General features: G+C 37.5%; 1 long non-coding RNA gene across 1 annotated transcript in view; it reads right to left on the reverse strand.

The window, feature by feature from the left end:
- Nucleotides 1-8,860: 8,860 nt before the first annotated feature.
- LOC141793245 (uncharacterized) overlaps nucleotides 8,861-18,137 on the reverse strand; it is a 252,698-nt gene continuing 243,421 nt past the window's right edge. Inside the window, exon 5 of the long non-coding RNA XR_012598399.1 lies at nucleotides 8,861-8,930. This is a non-coding gene — a long non-coding RNA (uncharacterized LOC141793245). The remainder of the gene's footprint in view (nucleotides 8,931-18,137) is intronic.

Raw genomic sequence — 18,137 nt, forward strand, 5'->3', positions numbered from 1 at the left:
ATTGGAGTGGCAAAAAATTAGAACCTGGGGCTTTTTCTACAAGGTCCTGCTAGACGTATTTGACGTGATGCCAGAACCCACCCATGAAAGAAACCTGAAGCACCAACAACTTCTGAAGTCTGTGTGAAGTCACATGCTCCCAGAAGCATGGAGCCAAGTTTGGGCAGAGATCTGTGTGACGGCATGGGGAGTTGAGTGCATTCTGCAGATGCTGAGATATTAAGTGGGAAGTCTTTTTGTGGGGACAGTGGGGGAAAGTCTCTGAAATCTTCAGAAGGAGAAGGAGTAGAAGGGTGCCTTACTTCCTACTTCAAGGTCATCATCTTCTGAAGTCTGCTGGAGGAACAGCTGGATGTTGCCGGCAAGCCCGGCTAGTGCATGAGAGGGGAACGTGGTGTCGTTATCAGTTTTCTTTGAGATCTTCAGCTTCTGAATCTTTCCTCTGCAGCAGCTAAAAAACACTTCTTATTCCAGACATACCAGCTCCACAGACAGCCTTACAGTACAAGTAAAAAGATTTCAACCTCTGTAAAAGTACTGCTGTGGTGATTATCAACATGTCAGTGTTTCATCAGAGATAAGGCAAAAAATCAAGGCAGGAAAAATGTTCCACAGTCTAACAAATACACTTTTTTTTCTTCACACCAAATGAGTAAAAGTTTGGTCTTCAAAAGCCTTATTCTTTTAATTAAGCATCTCAAAATAGATAAAGCTTGGAAGTCTTAAATGAACTACACCTTATTTTCTATTAATTTTTAATCGCTATCAGGAAACTGACCGTCTGTCTCAAATTACTGCAGATGATACAGTCTGAGGTGTAATTAAAAAACAATTAGGAAAATGTGGCAGGCTAAGAGCACCTTCACCTCCCCTTAGTCAAATGAGGTCATTAGGTATGCTGGGGATGACTTTTAGACAACATCCAGGTGTGTGTAGGTATGAACCATTACTGGCACGCAGAAAAAGTTCTAAATTTGGTTACGCAAACATAAAGATGTTATATCCCAACACTGCAACCACTAATTAAATACAACTGTTTTCAATTTGAAAGCTATGTCCTTGCTTGTTTGTTTGTAAGTTCAACCCTGTGATGTGATTAAAGTTTGACCAGGTGAGGGACTGCAGATGCAAACTAGGCTCAGGTTAACTCTGGAAAAATGTTTTAAATGATAACATTATTGTCACTTTGTTTATAAATAAATAAATAAATAAATAAATAAATAAAAACAATAAATAAAAATATTGAACCAAGAAAAAAACTGATACCAACATTTTTGATGGCAACCCAAGTCCAGACAACACATTTGTGCAAGCACATTTTGAATGATGGTGATTCCCCAATGGTTTGCATGATCTGAACATTTCCAGTTGTTTGCAAAAGCTGAGGTATGGAGCACATATAATTTGTGCTGTTTAAGAATAGTAAACCAAATCCTCTTTGTGCTGTGTCGGCACACTTGCATTGTATGGTAACATCTGTTGTACTATGCCTTCTTTGTACTATACAGTGTGTGTGACCAGCTGATTATTTTTCTCTTCCACTTTCAGTTTGTCTTATGATGGGGATTAAATTCTGTCTTTGTTGTTTTATTCAGTTTAAAATGTTTTACCCTCATATAACAGGCAGTAAATTGTAAATAATTCTCATAAATTGAAAGTTACAAGTATTCCAGACAAACAAAAAAAAAATGGGGAAAAGGCGCTTACTCACAGGACATTTTTAGACATTTGTTTGGTCAAAATAAGCAAAAAAAAAAAAAAAAAAAAAAAAAAAAAAAAAAAAGCCAAGCAGACATTTTGAGGCCCAGGTATTAAAGGGTTATATGATAAGTTTTTTGTTGTTGTAGTTGCTAACTTATTTTAAAAATGTTACATTCACAGTTCTGTTAGCAATATGTTTAAAAACAATGTAGAAGCTAAAATAAGTTTAGCTCGTTTCCTTTCTTTGCAGCGTAGATGACATTGTCACTTTGATGACATCATTGCCCTGTGTTCATCCATGGGTGTGGTTATTATTTTTTCTACTTATTATGTATGGTGGCAGGAATTAGAACAAAAGGGTGGAGCAGAGTCTCAGAGTCAGGAGCTTAAATATTTTTGTTGACTTTCACCTTTTCATCATCTCTTTTTATTTTTCTACCAGCATTATTTGTTTAGTTTTCATTGAGTATTATTTTTTGACATTTTGCCTGAACTATATATTGGCTGGTTTTGGATTTTGTTGCACAATAAACTCTTTAAACTGATCACTGGACTTTTATTGAATCTTTTTGGATGCGTCTTCCTTCCAGTGGCTGAACAATTGTTAGACAGCTGCAACAAACAGCATAAGGAGGATGATTTATCTTTCTGTTTTTAAGAGTGGATCTGTAAACATTTTGCTCATTTGAGAACTCTATTTCATTGGCATAGTTCCACAAATGAATTTTAGACACTAAACAGAATTCTGCAATGTGAATTTTGTCACCTTATTACAAGTGGTCAGTGCCATTTTGACCTCTATGTCAACCAGTGCATGACATCTTTAAAAAATCTAGTAAACCCTGTAAGACACAGCTTTACTGCGACTTCTTCCCCACCGCTTCATACTCTGTCAGCCAGATGTTCGGACAGCTTTCCTCAACACTTTAAATGTTTTATTTTCCATCTGCAGTATGAGCTCAGGAAAACATCCACATAGTTTTAATTACCCTTAACTGTGGAGGTGATACCTCAATCTGGGTTGACATAGTGGAACTAAATGTAATCAGTTAATCTGTGAGAACATCTGCTTTGACAGCTTTTAATTGAATCTTGAAAAAGTTGGTGTTGACCCCCACCCCACATGTCAACCCTCCACAGCTTTAAAAGCATTTAAATGTGAACAATGCAATTGGTTCAATGATTTCAAAGTTAGAAGCAAAAAGTCTGTGTTTGGAGAGTGTTGAGACATCTGAATGTGCAGCATGCCAACAAGCTTTGATTTGAGAAAGAAGTTGATGGAAACATGATCCTCTAAATTCTCCAAAATCATTAATGGTGCTTCAGCCTTCTGTCACTGCTTATGTTCATTTATTGGCTCTAATTTTCTCTCACACACTCTTCTGTCTTTTCCTGGAATTCACATCAGATACAGTGTATCTCAGCTTTTGTTTGCTCTTTCCCTGCCAGTTTTATATACTTGGTGAAACAAAATACTTCTTTACATAAACCATTTAGTATGGATAACAGAGTGTTCCTGTAAAGTCGTTCACATTTTTTTTTACCAATGTTTCAGTTTATGGGTGTGACTTTAGCTATTTGGGGGGACAGATTAGCATCTATGCACCAATTATCAAGAAATAACAAAATATCAGCTTTAATCAAAAATGATGTAATAAGCCTCATTTTATTACTGCAGACAGTGAAAAGGAGCCAAAAATATTAAGAAGCATGCATATCAGGAGTCACACTTGCGCATTGCTCGGGGTATTTCAAGAAATCTTCAGGGACTCTGTTGAAAGCAGCTTCCTTATTGCCCTCTTGTTTAATTTCTCAACCCAAGGAAATGAATAGTTACGTTTTTTTTTCCTTTCCTGCTCTTTTTGACATCGTCTTCATACCCTCCAGCTCTGTGGAGGTCCGTAATTTCACTGGTGTATCACGCAGCCTTCTCTGTTTACTGGCACTTCTTTTAAATTAAAAGTCACAATCTGAGTGTCAAGCAATTGTTTCTGCCTCCGGGCAATGAAGTCATCAACCATTTTAAGTGACGATGCTCCCTCTTCCCTGTTGGTGCTCTGTGGGATTAAATAGCAATTGTATGCCAATATCACTTTGCATTAATTAGACCATGGTCTGAGTTTAGTGGTTCACAACAATATATATCCTTAAATGCCTAGACTCAAATTGAAGCTCAAGTTTGTCTCCATTGTGCTCTTTTCAGTCACAGCTCTCCCACAGACTGACTTCATGTTAGTGTTCAGATCACAAGTTTAGTCAGTGATGTGTTCATGGCCTTTAAACCCCTATCATCCACACAGTATGACCTGCAGCGTACTGACACGACAGTGACATGGCTGGTGTTTCACAGCAGGACCACAGGGTTTATCATTACACTAACCCTTACCCTTACATTTAAGGTGGAAGTTTTATCATGAAGAAAAAAAAGCAACATAGGACTCACACGTCTGCTTTAGTATCCAATTTAGTTTGATATTTTGCAAAATAGATTCAATTTAAAATGCACTGTCCTTTTTAATATCCTTTTTTTACCATCTACAAAACAAATATTAAGTACATATATTGATTTGCTCAATTGACTGCACACTCAATGTGGGCAAAGTTTTAAATTGTGAAGGAAATGTGTTTCAGTAATCTAGGGATGAGACCAGAGGCTTCTCTCAACAGCTTGCTCAAAAGGTCAAAAAACTTATGAGAGAGGGGGGTGATACTGTCTCAGTTTGTCATCACCTTTGGGTTAATCTCTCTCTCTCTCTCTCTACTGAAGCTAAAATGGTTTCCAAAGACACCAGCATGAGATATCTGGAGTATTTTAGAGCTGCAAACCATGTAAAGCTTCTTCACAGGTATCAGAGGGGGGGTATAAAGCCTTAAAATGAGCTTAACACCCCATATTAAAACAACACTGTGATTAGATTAAGTAAATTTATTGGCTTAAGTTTCAACATTTACAGTTAAGCTACACCAAAGTTAAATTACAATGTTAAGGTCTATGTAGAGTATTTATTATTTGGTTTTTAATTTGCATTTAAAACCTATTTACTGGAAGTTTTACTTCATATAGAAAGGCAAAACATTATTTCACCAAACTGTTTTATACGTTTCATGCATCTGACTGAAGTGAGACATTTCAATGATTTTAAAGTCTAGGCTCTTTTGTAAGACATGTTACATAATTGTATCTGCTGTTGGTTGTGTTTGAAAGAAGTCATTATTAGCTGCTGAAATAAGTTTGGTTTGCAGTTGGAAGATGAATTATCAAAAAGAGAGGCAGAGAGAAAAAGTTGTGACCAAAACTTCCTAATCAAACAATTTGCGTGTATGCATTGCATAACTTTCCTTACCAGCTTGTTGCATAAATAGAGGCAGTTGAGTGCTACACTTGTTACCATGGCACTGGTGCAAACAGAAAAGAGCAAAGGGACTGAGTGGGAACAAAAAAAAAACGTATTTCATTTTATCTTGATTTTTTTTACAAGAACCTATAGCGGTGCATGAGGTTATGCTCACATGATACACCATCATCTGTTATTTGCTAATGCTAAGGTTTTGGGAAAATAGCCGCACATCCAAGGTTTACTTTCTGATCAAACATATGGATTAAAACAGATTCATAAAAAAACTACTACACCCGAACACAACAGGTTGTAAATATTAAGTCACAAGATCTACAGAACTGTGAGAACACACAGGTACATACACCATGTTCTGAAGTTAAAAATAGCCTGCATTAGAAGCCACTTTCCATAGAAGGAACAATTAAATAAAGCAACAACTGTGTTTTTATGTATGTGTTCAAACTGAAAGCCTGCGGAATAAATGCACTCAGATTAAAAAAAAGGTACGCCGTGGGCTTTAAAGGCTTTGAATATATCTGTATGAGAGGCAATATTTTGCTGTGTGTGCTTTTAATTCCTTCAAAACGCACCACATACTTACCATATTAATGTACAATTGGGTTATCCTTCTTTCAAGGTCTCCAGCCTTAAATTAATATGACATCTTTGGCAGGGAAACCAGAATGGCTTTTAAAAGAATTTAATAAAAAGCATCACTGATGAAATTAGCTAATGCCCATTGACATTTTATCCCGAGCATTATAAGAATAACTGGATCCAGTGATCATATTCCCCTGGTTTCTGTTGCTACTGTCTGATAGATTTTTATTTAATTTGAGAGTGAAAAGTTACTCTTAAGGACAGATGTGGCACGGTGGTTCATTCTGGGGCAGCGATAATGCCTCTCTGCTGCAGTACACTGACAAAAACATTTCCTCTCCTAGTTATATGGGTTGTGTTTCCAATTAATATATTTTAGCTTAGACTTTAGATTTTACAAAAACAATCTGACATAATGATGTAAATAATCTGATGTTCAATAAACAGAATTCACAAAGTAAACAGCAATTACCAACATACAGACTCTGCCATCATTTTATAGAGTTTTCATCTTACATTCTGCACTCACTAGGCACAAACTGGTACAGATGCCTTTGCTTGTCTTCTATCACATGTCAGCTTTAATGATGGAGGCCCACACAGAAGATTCCAGCAGACAAAAAAGCAGTAACCAGTTGTCTTGGTAAACCCACGAGAGCAGCAGCCTGTGAAACAAAGCAGCCTTCACTTTTATGTCCCTTTTTCTCTCTGTGATTGTCGGTAACGCTGCAAGTAAATTTGCCATTAAAATGGCAGCAAAAATCGCAGTTTCTTAAAGCGTCTCAATCCATTTGAAGAATTCTTGCTGGTATATGACGGTGGGAACGCTAAGCTTGAGTTGTAGCTCAAGGAGGGATGAAAGTACTGCGTTTTTAGAACATTATTTATTTCTTTTCCTTAAAAGTATTTTTTTTCCCGTGTTATTTATACATAAAAACAACAAGATGCAGTCTGCAGCTTGTTTACTCTTCAAAGCAACTGTTCTTCTACTATGATTAAACTAGATAAGGTCATGATCACAACAGTGATGAAAGTAGAAACATTTACAGATGTCTGCCCACATTGTGTAAAACGTCCTCATTTGATGAAATGTGATTCATGGCCCTCAGCAAGACACCTCTGATGTCAGTGTCACTTAAGTTTCTTGCATCCTGTCCGCTATAAAGTATTCACAAACTTTATACTGGGCAGTAAATACAGCATTATTTTAAGTCCAATGACACGCTGTCTTTTCATAATACCACCTAACAACAAGTTACCTTTTGGCAAACTGCTTGTCATTTGCTGACAGTGGTAAAAAAGTAACAGGATCCAAACAGAAAGGAAAATGAACATTTTTTGTTTCCTGTAATAGTCTTCAAAGAGACCTTATTAAAGCACACTTCAGCTGTATGGTTAGCTGACTTTGAGCCGTCATATTGAAGATTTTGACAACTCCCCTCTAAATCTGATTCGACAGTCCCTGCCTCACTGAGAGTCCAATTAGTAAGAGGAAAAGACCATCTCACACAGAACACAAGCAATGAGAGACTTTGAACAACTAATATTCACCTTTAAAAGCAGCCAAGTTATCTTGTATTTTTCACATAAAAAGACAGAAGTTACAGAATTATAGGAGTTTGGGTATCTTGGCTGCATGTTGCTACTAACAGCATGTGTGAGCATAAGGAGGAGCATTCAATGCGGCAAGAGTTACATTAAGGTAAGTGAAGGAGTGGTAAATGGGCATGGCCTGACACACAAAATGCTGAGAGCAGTTCAATAAGGGAGAAAAAATCAATAAAAATTAGCCATCAGTCTGGCTGCAATGTGAGGAAGGGACATTTGAATGCTGTGATTTTATTAACTTTTATTAAACTTCATTATGAAAAACAAATATGCAAATATTTAATTAACACAGAATCTTTTTGGCCAGTATTCTTGGCGTGTCTAATTCCAGTTTACCAGCTTTTGGCAGGTGAGCCAGAAAGTTAATTTTGGACTTGGCAAGTTCCTCTAATGCCATTATCATTAACATCGTCCATCTTTAATGACTTATGTACACATTGTCTGGGTTTTTAGGTCTCTTGGATGCAAATCACCAGAGAACCTGAAATCAACTCTGTATTTCCATCATTTTTACATGTCTGTTTTATTTGGCACATACAAATTCTAATATCCTGTTTTTTTTCTCTCTAGATACAGCAGATACACTGTGATGGAAGACTTTGCTTTAAAAAAAAGTCTTGCAATCAATGCGTAATGAAAAAAAAGTAAATAAAATGTTTAGAAGAATTCGACAATTGTAAGATTTTTGTTTAGGAACCAGATTTTGTGTCCCGGATTTTGTATACATCTTTAATGTTTTGAGTATTTTGACAAGTTTAACAAGTAAATAAGAACCACACTAATATCTAAGTTGATATACGACATTAATATTAAAGTTTTAGGGCTTGCTAGTTATAGACTGTATAAAACATGGACATAGCGTCTGTGACGCCACCCGTCTGTTCCTGAAACCGCGAAATGAAGCCAATCCGCAGATGCAGCCAGATTTAATATGACGCTGGTTGTGAGTTTCATTTTTAACAGCTACAGGGTGCCTGGCAGTCATGTGGCCTGAGCTGTGTCTCTGATTGGACAATCAAATGATCCTAATAACTTCTAAACCGTGGAGTTTGAAAAGAAAATCCACTCACCGTAAGGTGTGTGCTGATAGTGAAATCAGCATTTCAGACCCAAGCCGTTTTTTGGACCAGGCTGTAAATATGTTTTATAATGCCGTAAAAGTTTGTTTGTCAAGCTAGGTGTGTACATGACTTCTGGTCTTTCTGCAGCCAGCCTCAAGCGGATTCTCAATGAACAGCAACTTTTAGCACTTCCACACAGGCTTCATTTTTACTAACCGGTTGTTGCCCCTTGTTACCAGTACTATGATTAATCTGTGAAAAAAAAAAAAAAAAAAAAAAAAAAACCTGATAGCTCTGATGACAAATTAGCCAAAAAGTAAAAAAAACTTTCTTTATAAAACTGTACAAAGTGCTGAATTTCTGCTCATAGACATTTCTTTGTCACCCTATGTTGAGCTTTAACAATAAAGATTTGGGTTCCCACCATGCACTTAAATTTAATATTACTTCCCCAGCACTGTTTTGGCACTTATTACACACATGTTACTGTCATTATGAGAGAAATTAAACAGACTCACATCAAGTTCTGTAAATGTCAGAAGTGTATCCTTACCTTCTGTCTAATGCATGTTTGCCGCTAATCTTCATCTGTTCAGCAGCCATACCCTGAAGAGGAATGAGCCTGTAAAGACAAAATAGAGCATATGGGACATTAGAGTGTGCTTAGCGCTGAGATTAACAAAAGTGTTTTTTTTTTTAAGAAGTTTTTCAGCTCTTGAGGAAAATTCTAAATTAATGTGGGAATCTTTGTGGACAAAGCATTTTAGCAACACACAGGTAATTATGATGGACAAAAAACAGAAGTAACAGAAGGCTAACTAAACAGAAGTTGTAGAACAACCACAAGATGAAGTGAAGCAGAAGTGATGGGCTTCAAAGAAAGATGCCCAAAATTAGAACTTAAGTTACGGATACATGTTTCTGTTGTAGAGGAAATGAGTGTTAGTCACACTCTGCGTCTGAGCTGTTGTAAGGGAACAATTAGATAACCCCCCACCACATGCTTGCACACACACACACACACACACACACACACACACACACACACACACACACACACAAACACACACACACACACACACACACACACACACACACACACACACACACACACACACACACACACACACACACACACACACTAACACTATAGCACTGTCTGGTCCTTCTCTAGTCTAAGACAACACACAATTAACACCAGCTGAGGAAAGCAAAGGCACCCTTGAAGCTGTTATTATTGCTCATACGAGCACATGGACCCATCGGACCAGATAATGTGTCACCAGAGCAGAAATTAATCAGTGATGAAATGACTTGAGGTTTACAGTCAGATAAGGGACACATTTTTATTTCTTAAAACCCAAAATACAACAGTCACACGGACACCGACAGACTCTTCAAGTTTGGTTCAGCCTCTTTCCCCACTACCCTCAACTCAAACAAAAGAAAAAGAGAAGAAAAAAATGTAATAGGAGAGAAAGAAAAATGGTGGCAATATCTCCAACTTAATGAAATGAACTTTAGATGCTCTGATTAAACATGGATAATCCTCAAACCTTGGTTTGGTAATCCAATTAAAACCACTTGAATTATGCTCAAGGGTAATTGGCCCCTCTTTGTTGAACATCAAGTACATCCTAACGGCACAGGTTTCAGTACACTGTCTATTGAGCAATTTTCAAAGATCTTACCATAACTGAAAATTAAAAATAAATGAATAAAAAAAATATCAAATCATTTTTTCTTCATTGCAAAGCCTAACTAGCGTGTTACCCTGAATTATGAGTGGCCCTGATAACAGCTTTTTGTACAGAACCAGCAGCAGGTTGTTGCACCATGAAAACTTGATAATATGCTGTCTGTTATTTGAAATTGGCACAAATAGTCTCATTTAGGAATTTCAATTTAGAGAAAACAAATATATTTTTCTTTAAAATTGTCTTTTACTTGCCAATCTGAGGAGCTTGGTTCTACACATTACCTTTTACGACGCAGGAACTCTCATAAAATATAGAATCAACCCAATATCAGAATTTATCTTGTATATCCTGACGTGTGCAGAGTTTGCATACATTTTCTGGCTTCCACGTATCAGAGATTTACAGAAATTGTAACTTCAGGTTAGAATCTAAATGAATTTTAGGAAGTGAGGTGCGCTGGTTGTTTTATAGTAGAATTGGAGAGTGATGTGTTTTTAGCATTAAAATTTGGTGTAGAATAACTGATGTCATGTTCATTTCGATGTTAAGATACAGAGAGGTGGAGCGCAGATGGCTCAGTGGCTTAGGTCGCACTCCATGAGGTTGACCCTCGCCGATCAAGTGTCCCGGTATTCCAGTCTGTGGCTCCTTTCCCACATGCCACTCCACATTATTTGCCTGTTTCCTGCTATATCCACTGTACTCTCTCCTATCCAATTAAAGGCATAAACACCCCCAAAATGACTTTAAAAAACTAAAGAAGAAAAAGATGCAGAGTGGTAGCGTGTTTAAGAAACAGTTCAATAGCATACTGTACATCTGACAGGAAATAACAGTAAATATGACAAACTGCTTTGCACAGAGCCTCTAAAGGGACACAGGCAGAAAAAAAAGTATGTTTCTCGTGCACAACAGAAATTAACTGGTGGCTACTTGAAAGTTAAACGTGCTCACAAGGAAGTTTCTGGTGTGCACGAAAAACATATTTTTATTTTTCCTGCCTATGTCCCTTTTAAGGGTCATTGGTTTTGGTTGAATGGTCACATGACTCTTTGTCCCCTTTTTGTATTTTTTTTTTTTTTAATCTATTTTATGTCATTGTTGTTGTTTTTTGTCTTTATTTTGTGCTTTACAAATTGCAAAAGGAATGAAGAGAAATTAAACCTGGCTTGGAGTTTTAGAGAACTTGAGGTCATCTTTCATGGTGCTCATCTTTCCCTGGTTTCCAGCAAAAGCAGATGTCTTCAGACTCTGCAGTAAGACACCAGGTGTAAGGCGGTGGTAGATTCCAGAACATAAATTACAAGCAAAGTGTAAGAGAAAAAAAAAGAAACATGAAAAAGGCCTCTGGGCAAATGTCTGTTTTACACAGGCTGAGCCTCTGGGTGGCTGCTGGCAAGACGCTCGATAAATGACAGTGCTAGGTTGGTTGTTTAGAGGCTTCAGGGCCATTCAGCTTCATGTGACAGTTTGTGTATCTGTCTTCACATTTTTAGGATTTAACTGACTGTAAACTTTTATTTTATCTGTGATTATAGGAGGATGGGAAAATTCAGGTGGATCTGTTTTTGCAGTTTATTGTTGGAAGCATTTGTGTCATTTTCAGCTCTTTCCTGTTGATGGGCTGTCAGCTATAGGTCAACAAAGAGCCTGTTATGGATTACAAAGCTTCACTATGAGATGCTGTCTGTGTTTATAACAGTGCAGCTTTTAGTCTGTTTTGTTTCTTGTGCAAATTAACTGAAGCGAGTTGAACCTTCCATCTGGTCAAGTCTGCGATTCAGAATTTAGACCTAAGATTCTGATACACCAAAGGCAACACTTTAATTGCCTTTAACAAACCCCTTGAGGCATTTGTAATCATCAAATGAACAGAGAGGAGCAGATGCCCGTTTAAGATCAGATAAAGCATCAAACTACTTATTTACACCACTTCCTCAAACCTTTAAAAAGGCACGATATAAAGAAAAGGCACATGGTGCGATGAAGGGCCACAAAGGATGCATCAGCCTGCATGCACAAACAGCCAAATGCATGAAAACTCCATATAAAGCCAATAGCAGCTCTTAAATGGGACACTGAAGGCAGCACAGTGACCATCAACCGGCGAAAAATTGAATCAGCCAGGCATTGTTCCTCGGAGAAACTCTTTCTGCTCCTGTGCGTCCGCTTTCTGGGGACAAACACTAGATTTTATGACCTGGCAAAGGTTCTGCAAATACCTCCCCTCCAGTGACTCACTTACACCCAGGCTGTCTGCAATAAAGAGGATAAACAACATCCTGTAGCATGGTAGAATCTGCAGCAACATATGTCCTTTGTGGTAATTAGCTGTATCACAAAAGGAATGTACATCTACATGAGTTAGCTATGGGTTGGTCATTTCTTAGCTTGCTCTTTTTCAAAACAAACTGCTGAAAGCTCATAAAAGATGGTATTTTGCAAATATCTGAGTAATGAGCTTAGAATTTCCTCAAATTAATGTTTGACTCACTTGTGGTGTTGACAAATTGCTGTAATTTGACAAAATATTCTACAGAATAGTTATGAGTGAAAAATACCATTTGCTTATTTTACTTTTGAACAATGCTATTTTTAAAATGGAGAGCTTATGTGTGGAATTTTTAAGTGGTGATGAGTCAGTCTGAAATAAACAGTGACACTTTTTTTTCTTTTTTTTTTTTTTATAAATAACAAAGGCAAACCAGACTACCATCAACAACACAGACTGTTTTGATGTTGGAATTGAAACGCCTGCAACAGTTGCATGTCAGACATGATGATTGATGGGATTAAAAAAAAGACTGTAATTTTCCTGGGAAAATATTCACACTGAGTGATATTTTCCACTGTTTAATAAAAGACAGCAGAACAAACTGACTGGACAAGATAAGCAAAAAAATGTATCACTTTGACCACAGGGGGCGCTAAAACAAATACAAAAATGAGGTGCTCACAGCAGCTCTGATGAGCCTGTCCTTACTATAATATATATTCATATATCTGTTTAATTTGATGCAAGTCTTTAGATCATCAACAACAAAAATAAATAAGTGATCACTGTATACAGTCTCTAAAGCAGCTGTCTCATCAGAGGCAGTATGTATGAGTGGCAGTAGAGGTATATCAGTGAGCAATCAGTCAGCTCATTCATTTCATCACTACTGTAACAGCCTGCTGTAGCTGGATGGAGAATTACCCATCAGCAGCCAGCTGCTCCTCAGCGTCTGACACAGCTCCACAGTCTTACAGTGTGGGTGATTTGCCCTCTCTATTTGCCGCCTCTTCCCAAATGCGCTTCAGATTTCAATCCTCCTACATGCATATTACATTCATAAAGCCGAGGCATATGCATGAGCACTCCAGACTGGGTTTCCTTTCTTTTCTTTTCTTTTCTTTTTTTTTTTTTTTTTTTTTTTTTTCTTGTTTTGTTGCACATCTGTATGTAAACTAGCAGGGAAGCGGCTCGGATGTGTAGATGAGCCAGACACATTGTAGCCACTGTCACAGCTGTAGGCTGAGTCCCTGAGGGAGAGCTCCAGCAGCCACCCAGTAAAAAAGTGCCAGAGCACATCTGGGTCCCAGCAGGTGCTCTGGAGTCCCATGATAGATTGCTGCTTAAACCTTTGGAGTAGTGTCCTTGTGTGGCACTATGAAGCTTTACATTCACTTTGAAACAGAGCTCAAGTGTTGAAATAAAGGAAGCAAAAAGTATGGGGCGCTGTGAGCTTAGTTAATAATAAAGGAGCAAAAAATAGCTGCAGTAAGAATATTAAAGAAGTCATTTGATGTATGATGCCTGAAGGCCAAATATCAGTCCTTTAACAACTGAATTTATCACCTTTTTTTCCCCTTTCAATTAAATAATCAAATGTGGCATGCTGTCCTCTATCATCCATCCATCTATGTAAATTATAATACTGTTGTGTCAGGAGTTTTGGGCCTTTAAGGACAAACTGTAAACATTGTTTACATTTTTATTGAAGTGGGGAAAGGACAGAACAAGGATAGCCAAATGTCATCCTGTCTCATCATTATTCTGTGCTGCCATGTGCCAATATCACCAGAGATAAGCAAGCGCAGGGTAATTGCAAAGATAACTTTCATTTAAGCAAGCTCTAATACCTGTCTGTGGGTTTTAATTGGAGATGTACTCTGCAGAATGTCGCTGACCTTCCCATCCCATATTATTTATCAGATGAAACATCACATTTATATTTGACAGTATCAGTGAGGAGGAGTGATGAATGATTGATTCAGAAGTCACAGCACCTGATTACCTTCTGAAGAAAAAAAAAGAAAAAGAAAAAAAAAAACAAGACAGGAGCACGTTTTGTTTTTTGATAACGATGTGGAAGATGCACAGCTGAAGTGAAAAACAAACCTTGCTAACAGTGTGTTAATTATTTGCTTGGGTCAGTCTTTTTTGTTGTTTTGGCTCACACACTTGGTTGGTTGTTTCTCCTGTTCCTCCTCTCATTTAGCTGAATTTCAGCAGAAACTAATTTATAACTGATTTACTTTTTCTCATAGCAACAGCATGCTTTTTATCTTTTCATAGCAGTGACTTGGTATAACTGCCTCAGCTGTGGAGCTCAATAAGTAAATAAGAAAGCTGATTATAAAGTAATTGGGCATCTGCAACTGACATCCATTGTAACATTTAAATACACATTAATGCAAAACATGATTCATCAAACGGCACAAAAAGAAGCATTACAGCATACTGTGCCATCATTAGACTGAGTTTGTTAACATACTAATGTACTGCCAGAGCTATCAGCTTGCAGCACATAAGTGATGTGTATAGTATGTATTCAAGGGAGAAGAAACTGTATTAACAGCAGAGATGGACACACTCTGTACCCCGAAACAAAAATGAGAAATTTAGCTTCAAGACCAGCAGGGATGCTGTTGAGCCTCTCATGTTATCATGCATGTGTTGTCTGTGTCTCCAAATTAATATTTTTCCACACAAGTCCTTTATTAGCCATGGGGAATTAAAGGCTGAGTCCAAAATCAATAAGAGGAAAAGCTGTACACTCACACACAAAAGCAAAAAAAAAAAAAAAAAAAGAAAAACATGGAAGGCAAAAACAAAACACAAGGAGATGCATTTCTGGCAGTTGAATTTTCAATCAGCAAAGAAAATACAAGTAAACAACAATGCAGATGTTGGGTTTAATTATTCAGAACTTTTGGGCATCACTGTCGCTGATGAAATCATGTCTAGATCCCCTGATGGGTAGCTGTGGCCTTGGGCTTTACACATCTGACAGAGGAGTCAGAGCGTAGCAGAGGAGCATTTAGTGCAATGGCAGCAGAGAGACCTAACAGGTACAGTGCAGGAGTTTAAATATTCCTCTCGTTGAATAATCCCCTGAAAACATTGTGAGGTGATTGGGTCATAACTGAGTGGTGGAGATTTTGTGAAAATTTGAATAATTCTCCACTTCAATGATTTATGATTGTTCTAAAAAGTGCAGTACAATCTATTGGAAAACAGACCCAGATCTTTTAAAACATATCCTTGCACCACAAAAATCTCTTGAAGTAGGCCTTTGCCGATCTGTAAACTGTATACGACTGTGTAAAATGGTGTAAATCTCAACTTCAGCATCTGGTTGCCAACATTGGTTTTCTGGATCCATAAATTGTTGTGTTCATATAAAAAGGATGGAGCAAACAAGCAGGTCTGGGTACTTAGAGCAAAGCAGTTTTTATTCTTATTTAAGCAGGTGAAAAAACAAGTTTTTGCCTGAATGTCTGTGTCCCACTGAGTGTGATTCTCCTTGCGATAGTTAAAGCACGTGGCTGTTTGTTTTTAGACTTTGGAAGCCAAGAGAGATTATGGAAACAAGCAGATTTTCTGTCACTTGACTGATGCATGGTGAGGGAGCAGTGAGGAACTAGAACAAACATTTTCTCTTAATTGTGAGGAGTGTTTAGAAAAAGTGGTGTTTTAAAACTTGGTTTATCATGAGCACTAGCACCCACTTCAACATGACTCTTATCAAGGTTTGTGTGTGTTTTGGAGCAAATCAGTGTAAAGCACATCTTTTTAGAACTACTTTTCTTTGTTTGAGACAGAAATCAATTCTTTTTCATAATCAATTTGAGAGTCCTCGTAAAAGGACCAATCTTCTTGTCAAAACCGTCCACTGAAATCCTTCCAAGGAGAAGCCATCAAAAACCACGACACCTTTACCTTAGCAGATGATTAGAGAAATGTATTGAAGACACCTAGGATGGACAAGGATAATAATTCAGGCCAAGAATCTGAGCTACTTATTGAGTAAGCTAACTGGGTCTATAGTTCTACATTTCCTATTCAGCTAAAACAGTCAGCACAGCAGTGGAGGTGCTTTCATTCGATTTAGCTATTTTGACTGGTTAAAATACATTGAACTCAAAGTTGTATTACTTTGTAGCACTCATAGATGTTGTGTTTACAGCAGAGAAGAAAGAAAGAGCCTCTGAAGAGATTGAGACTAATTTCACTGAACAACAAGATACATTTATCAACATATGATATATTTTATTTGTGACAATACTGAGGAAATTGAGTTTTAAACCACAAAATAATTTCAAGTGAAATGGAAGACGAAATACACTGTTGTTGCAGAAGCATTCCATTACTGTCACAATAGCAGACCACAACTCAATAAGAAACCAAATTTAACCCACAGAAGAAATTTAATTATTTGAACAGTCTATTTCAAGATATTTAAAAAAAAAAACAGACACTAAATCATGACTGAAAGTTCCTCATAAACATTTGGTCTTCTCCTGGAGTTTTTGTTGAGAACACAGACGACAGCTTTCTCATGCTAATCATGCCATGGTTGTGTGCAATTGAAGTTGAAACAAAATGGGTAAGTAATATGAAAATTTACTAGTACTGTCAGGTGATTAAAAAATAATCTAATTAATCACAGGATTTGAAATTAATTAATCTAATTGATCACATTTTTTTTAGCCATATCTGCTTAAGGTCCCCAAATAAAGAATTAATGTTGTTTTTTGACTATCCTGTCTTCACTTTCTATTGATAAACGGGCCGTTTAAAGGCCCTTGCAAAAATTTGCTAGCCTCACTTGCAACCATCATGTCCATTCCTGTTGTCACCTTGGCTTTGTTTGGTTTGATCAGCAGCTTATGTGTAAAGTGATGTGCCACTGCTATGTATGGGTCCTTCAATTGGCCAGTATTTAAATGTACATGTTTGCTGGCATTGGGAGAGGTGGGGTCTGCCGGAGCTTGTCAACCAAAACCATGCTTGTAAACTGAGAGATCAAACTGAATATGAGGAGAAGATGTGAGATGACCGAGACATAGCGAGACGCTGCAAGTCAGAAAAGTTTAGGCAGCTCACGTTCAAACTGAGGATGTGTCATGGTCAGTGGCGGACTGGGACTGAAAAACAGCCCTGAACTTTAACTCGGCCCAGCCCACAACATCGGGACGCGTCCCCCCCCCCCCCCCCCCCCCTCCCTGTGACCGCTCGAAACCGGCCTTCAGCCGAACCATCAGCACCGGTCGTTCTGGACTTCTCCAGAACGTCCAGATGGCCAGTCCACCCCTGGTCATGGTAGAGAAAGAGTGGGGCGATGGTGTGAAAAAATGATGGAGATCATGGAAGGGATCAAAGGATGAAGCGCCTGAGATGAATGTGATCCAAAAATAAATAAATGAAAGTTTTGTCTGTTTTTGGATCAAAAACAGGAAGAGAGACATAAAAGAAGAGTCCACTCTTCTTAGGTAGTTTTGGTATTTACACAGTCATAGAAAACAATATAATTATGGCATTGAAAGATCGTTCAAGATGCTCTGAAAATGGGTGGCAGCCAATGAGTTAATTGCATTAATTTTTATAAAGCATTCATTTGCAGTGTAAGTAATTAATCTAATCAACGTGTTAATGTGACAGCCCTAAAATTTACCCTCATACATCTTTTAAGATAGCCCACAGAATCTCAACTATGTTTTAAAAGGCTTCAGATTTATTTTCTCATGCTGTAAAAATAGGTAAATATATAGACAGACTTTGAAAAACAGACTTTGAAAAACAAAAAACATAGACGTCTGTCAATAGAAAATATAGAGCTTTGGGATTTGTGAGTGTAAAA

The sequence above is a fragment of the Halichoeres trimaculatus genome, unplaced genomic scaffold, assembly GCF_033239565.1.
Source record: "Halichoeres trimaculatus isolate MK-OKI-2021-1 unplaced genomic scaffold, fHalTri1.1 fHalTri1_scaffold_7, whole genome shotgun sequence".
NCBI lineage: Eukaryota > Metazoa > Chordata > Actinopteri > Labriformes > Labridae > Halichoeres > Halichoeres trimaculatus.